At 42.2% G+C, this 6,181-nt stretch overlaps 1 pseudogene; it reads left to right on the top strand.

Annotated features, from left to right (window-relative positions):
• Positions 1-302: 302 nt before the first annotated feature.
• On the top strand, positions 303-1,209 carry LOC113878305 (annotated as a pseudogene).
• The last annotated feature ends 4,972 nt before the right edge of the window (positions 1,210-6,181 follow it).

The raw sequence follows: 6,181 nt of genomic DNA, 5'->3' as shown, positions 1-6,181 counted from the left end.
GACTCACCCACAAGAGACGTGTACTAGACCCAGAAATTCCTGCCTCTATGATATCTTGGGAACATTCAAGATCAAAGTTTTAAAATCATGGGACAGGGAAAATAAAGAGGCTCTGAAAGAATAACTCTATCTCATAGGGTTTACAAAAGAGGGTCACAAAAGAGATGGAGGGTGGGTGTAAATGCATGTGAAGTCTCAAACAGAGATGCTGTCACTCCTTTTTATCCCTCTTAGTGCTCGGCGGCAACTGCCTGTGCTTCCCTTTTCCTCCGCTGCCACCCAGTTCTCTGTCAGTTGTCATCATGGGTTTTGAAAACCTGAAAAGCCCTGCCCACCTCTGGGTGCTGAATGACTCCTTGGAAGACACGAGCTACATCTGGGGGTCTGTGTCATCACAAGCAAACATGGCAGAATTTGAAGCCGTCTCGGGCCCACCACCTCCTGACTTGTGTCATGCCATATGTTGGTATATGAAGTGAAAGTCACTCAGTCTCGACCCCATGGACTGAAGCCCACCAGGCTCTTCTGTCCATGGAATTCTCCAGGCAGGAATACTGAAGTGGGTTGCCATTCCCTTCTCCAAGGGATCTTCCCAATCCAGGGGCTGAACCTGGGTCTCCTGCATTGGCAGGTGGACTCTTTACTGTCTGAACCACCAGGGAAGCCCAAGGTATAATCACATCCAATCTTACAAAAATACCAGTCTGCCAGGGGTGAAGAAAGCTTTGGGCAAATACGGCCCTGCTAATGTGCAAGGCACCACAGAAAGTGGAGCTACAGATAATGAAGATGATGAGGACATTGATCCCTTTGGATCTGATGAGGAGGAGGAAAGTGAAGAAGCCAAGAGGCTAAGAGAAGAACCCCTTGCATAGTATGAGTCAAAGAAAGCCAAACAACCATCACTTGTTGCCAAGTCTTCTGTCTTACTAGACATGAACCCTGGGGATGATGAGACAAGTATGGCAAAACTGGAGAAGTGCATCAGAAGCATTTAAGCAGAAGGCTTAGTCTGGGCCTCTTCTAAACTAGTTCCAGTGGGGTATGGAATTAAAAAACTTCAAATACGTACGTGTAGTTGAAGATGATGAAGTTGGAACAGATATACTGGAGGAGAAGATCACTGCTTTTGATGAAAATGTGCAGCCTATGGTCATGGCTGCGTTCAACAAGATCCAAAATCCATTGTGGATCAGTGCCCTTAAATAACAGCTTAAAAGACAAAGAAAGAGAGAGAGAGAGAGACGCTATCATAGAGCAGGTCCTCCCATTCTCATACTTTCCCAAGAGCCATGTTCCCCTCCCCAGGGTTATGCAAAGCCCACAGACACAGTTTAAGTTTGTGCTGTGTGTGCTGAGTTGCTTCCATAGTGTCCAACTCTTTGCAACCCTATGGACTGTAGCCCACCAGGCTCCTCTGTCCATGGGATTCTCCAGGCAAGAATACTAGAATGGGTTGCCATGCCCTTCTCCAGGGGATCTTCCTGACCCAGGGATTGAACCCTCATCTCTTTGGTCTCCTGCATTGGCAGACAGATTCTTCATCACTAGCGCCACTTGGGAAGCCCAGAGTTGAGGTTTGGACCTGATGGTAACCCAGAGAACACAGAGGGCTTTCCCACACTGCTCTTTGAAGGCACTGTCAGCCCATTAGCTGACATCTTACCACCACCCCACTCCACCCAGGACTCTGTGAAGCTGGACCAGCACAGAAGCTTAAGGAATTCATATTTGCTTCCAGTGCTCTAAATCTGGACTCCTGCAGGCAAGGATCAACAAAGGAAGGTTAGTAGATGGCTAGGAGGGAGAGCCAAGCTGAATATTCTGAATACATGGTTCTCATTGGGGCAGACTTAATGGAGGACACAGGAGAATGCTTAAAAGCTCTAAGGCATGTTCTCAGTGATCCTGAAAGATCTTATTAAACCAAGAAAAGCTTGCAAAAGGGTTCAGCAGAAAAGTTCTTGGGAAAATCATCTCCTCAAAAAATTTTTTGGAGGGCCATGCTGGATCTTCATTGCAGTGTGTGGGCTTTGTTTTGTGGCAGCTTATGGCTCCTCTTTTTGCAGAGCATGGACTCTAGAGCATGTGGGCTCAGTATTTAGGGTGGGCAGGCTCTCTAGTTGAGCATGGGCTTAGTTGCACCATGGCATGTGGGATCTTAGTTCCCCGACCAGGGATCGAACCCATGTCTCCTGCATTGGAAAACAGATTTTTAACCACTGGACCACCATGGAAGACCCATCCTTCTCATTTTTTAAAGTAAAGAATTAGGGTTATCACTGCAGAAAACTGAATTAAGACTCTAGAACCAATTTCAAGAACTTTACCATGTTTAACTTTACCAACGTTACTGTTGTTGACCAAGAAATAGAGAAGGCTGCAAATAAGAAAGAGTTTGTTTGAGGTCTTAGGAGCTGCAATTCTGGAGACACAGATTTGGGTAAAACGAGTGTTTCAGGGAAGAGAAAGGGGCAGGGGAATTAGAAAGGCAAAAGCCACAATGTTGTTAAAGTTGTCTGGCAAGAATTAGGATTAACTTGGATGTAGTTCAGTTGATAAAGAATCTTCCCACAATGCAGGACACCCAAGTTCGATCTCTGGGTAGGGGAGATCCCCTGGAGAAGGAAATGGCAACCCACTCCAGTATTCTTGCCTGGAGAATCCCATGGACAGAGGAGCCTGGCGGGCTACAGTCCAAGGGGTCAAAAAGAGGTGGACACGACTGAAGTGACTAAAGCACGCACTGATGCAAGAAAGTATTTGTCTGTAAGAGAGAGAGTTTGTTAGGAGTTATTTAGGGCATAGGTCCAATAAACACTTTGAGTTTCTGAAATATTGGGCAAATCTTCTGGTTGTCTGCAGTAAGACAAAAGAGTATGTCTGAGATCCATTCTGAGAGTGTGTTTGTAAGTCCAACAAAGTCAGCCTAGGGACCCAACTAACACAGTAGGCTGTATAGACTGTACTGTAATACGTTTATAATACTTTTCACACAATACATAAAAAAACACAAAAAGTAAAGAAAACCTTTTTAATCTTACAATACAATGAAAAGTAAGGTAGTACGGTACAACAGCTGGCTTCAGGGGCTGGAATCGAGTCAACAGGCAGGAAGAGTTACTGGTTGGAGGAGGGAGAGGGGGTGGGAGATGAAAGATCGTCAGCAATGGGAGACGGAAGGCAAGATGCAGTTTCACTCCCGCCCGATGGGATGGAACACATGTTCACATTTTTGAAAGTTCAAAGCGTGAAGGTCTGCATGTAGGGGACTTACTGTAAATGGTCAAAGTTCAGACTCCATCTGGGTTGCGACATTCATCGTCACACTTCTTCAATGGCCTCCTGGCTCCATTTGAGAGAGCTCTCTTAGCTATATAACTCCATTCTGATTTTCCTTCCACACTGTGCATATGTATTATGTGGATATCTTGTTTAAATGCAGATTTTGATGTAGAAGGTTTGAGGAAAGCCTGGTTTTGAATTTCCAACAAACTTTCACATAACACAGATGCTGCCGGGTAGCTGACCACACTTTGAGTAGAAAAGTCTAGAGGATTTACAGAAAGGGTTACAGAAAAATGAAGAGAAAAAAAATTAGAAATGATGAGTTAAAAGATAAGGAAAAGGCTATAATAGATATTTATTTTTCTAATAGCACTCATTCTGTCTTAATTACCTGCCCTGTTTCCTGTAGTGTCGTTTTTCTTTCTTCCATGTGGATAGCTTTGAAGAGACTCTCACAGTCAGGTTCTCCCCTGGCTTAAGGAATGGGCTTATGATCCAAGACAGACCAGCTGGACACACTTTTCTGGGGCATATATATGATATGTGTGTGCATGCATGCTAAATCACTTCAGTCATATCTGACTCTTTGTGACCCTATGGACTGTAGCCCACCAGGCTCCTTTGTCCCTGGGATTCTCCAAGCAAGAATACTGGAGTGGGTTTCCCTGCCCTCCTCCAGGGGATCTTCCCAGGGATTGAACTTGCGCCTCATGTCTCCTGCATTGGAAAGCAGGTTCTTTACCACTAGCACCACCTGGAAAGCATATATATATATATATATATATATATATATATATATATATATACACACACACATATAATTCATATAATACATATTCTCTCTTCCTTAATATGCTTCCAAGATTCTTCCAAGTATTCAGGTATGGGTTTAGTTTGTTGACCTAAAACAAATAGACTGCTAGACATTTCTCCAGCAAAGATGGGTTAATTCAGGATCAGCAGAGAGTTGCAGTTCAGAGTCTGCAACCATGGAGAGCCAAGTGCAAGTCCCCCTAAGGCAGGGGAAGGAGAATAATATCATGGGGGCTAAAGGAAGTTGGGAGGGCTGTGGCAAACAAAGAATTCATAGCTTTTCATTGGCTGAGTCGCTGCTAGAACAGGAGTCTTTCTGTTGGGCTCTGGATCCACACAGGGCTGGAGAGCTCCCCCTTCTGGTCTCCTGACTTTATCAATAGATGAGTTTTCTGTTCATAAATTTTTAACAAGTTCATGTTCATGACTGTATTCCCCCTATTGTATTAATGTACAACAGAATATTTTTCTATTATATTGATGATGGACATTTGGGTTTTCAATGGACTATTATGAATAATGCTTCTGTGGACATTCTTATATGCGTGCCCATGGGTGCTCTTGTCTTGAGTATAAACCTAAGAGGCTGCTGGGTTATAGGGTGTGTACATTTTCATCTTTATTAGATACTGGCAAAATGATCTTCAAAGATGTTGCAACAACTTGCATTCTCATCGTAAATTAAGCACTATAAATCAGTGAGGATGGGGCAGGGAATGGATTATTCCCTCTTGTTGAGGCTATGGGTTGCTCATTTGAAAAATAAAGACCTCCTGGATGTATATATTACATTACACGATGTGCCAAAATAAATGCAGGATGGATTTAAGAGTTAAATACAAAGCTCCAAATTTTAAAAACCCAAGTGAACAAATAAGTGACTATTTATATAACTGTCATTGATAGCAGGCATTCTAGGCATGTAAGCAATGGAAGAAGGCATGAAGGAAAAGATCAGTAGATCTGACTACATAAACATTTTTTAAATATATGTAAAAATTACCGAAATTAAAAGACAAGCAACAAATTTGGGGAAATATTTGCAGAAAATATGAAAATGTTAATATGCTAATGCTAAGTCGCTTCAGTCGTGTCCGACTCTGTGCGACCCCATAGACGGCAGCCCACCAGGCTCCCCCGTCCCTGGGATCCTCCAGGCAAGAGTACTGGAGTGGGTTGCCATTTCCCTCTCCAATGCATGAAAGTGAAAAGTGAAAGTGAAGTCACTCAGTAGTGTCTGACTCCTAGTGACCCCATGGACTGCAGCCTACCAGGCCCCTCTGTCCATGGTATTTGCCAGGCAAGAGTACTGGAGTGGGGTGCCATAACCTGTAACGATCTAACAGAAATCTGGAGCAAACTAAAAAATAAAAATATTGAAGTGAAAATGCTGACATCTCACTGAATAAATAAGCAAGAACATAAAAGACAATTTACAAAAGAAAAAAATACCATGTTTAGTAGAAGAAAATACTCAGCTTCACTATGAAACAGAAAATGCAAAGTAAATTTTTAATATATTTTTGCCTCTCAAATTTGAAATGATTAAAAATAATATTTGTGACGATGTGGTAAAGTGGATATGGACAACTTCTAAATGGCGATTAAGGCATCACCTTTCTGTTAGTAGATAGTTTAACAACACAGATTAAGAGTCTTAAAATATTCATATCTCATATTAAATATCCACTTCATGAGAGTAAAAATATTACATATCTCGAAATAAATTTAATAAAAGCAGGGAAACTCATTTTTTAAAAAACCTTCAAAACTTTTCTTTAGAAACAATGGATAGACCATACCATGCAAAGATCCAGTACTGTAAAGCTTCCAACCCCAAATTATAAATTCAATGAATTCTAAGTAAGACCCCAATGGTAGAAGATTTCAGTGGGAAAAATGATTCTATAGCTAAACTGGAAGAGAGAACATGTGATACTTTTCAACTATTAATACATTTGGGAGGAAAGAGTATGAGAATGCAACGTGAATATGAGATTTTCAGACCTGCGGATCCGTTCCACGGCTACAGTGGTTGAAACACTGTGACACAAGCACAGAATGGTGTGACAGAGTATAA

This window comes from Bos indicus x Bos taurus, chromosome 19, assembly GCF_003369695.1.
Source record: "Bos indicus x Bos taurus breed Angus x Brahman F1 hybrid chromosome 19, Bos_hybrid_MaternalHap_v2.0, whole genome shotgun sequence".
In the NCBI taxonomy this organism is placed as follows: Eukaryota; Metazoa; Chordata; class Mammalia; order Artiodactyla; family Bovidae; genus Bos; species Bos indicus x Bos taurus.
This window is presented reverse-complemented; position numbering and strand designations above follow the sequence as displayed.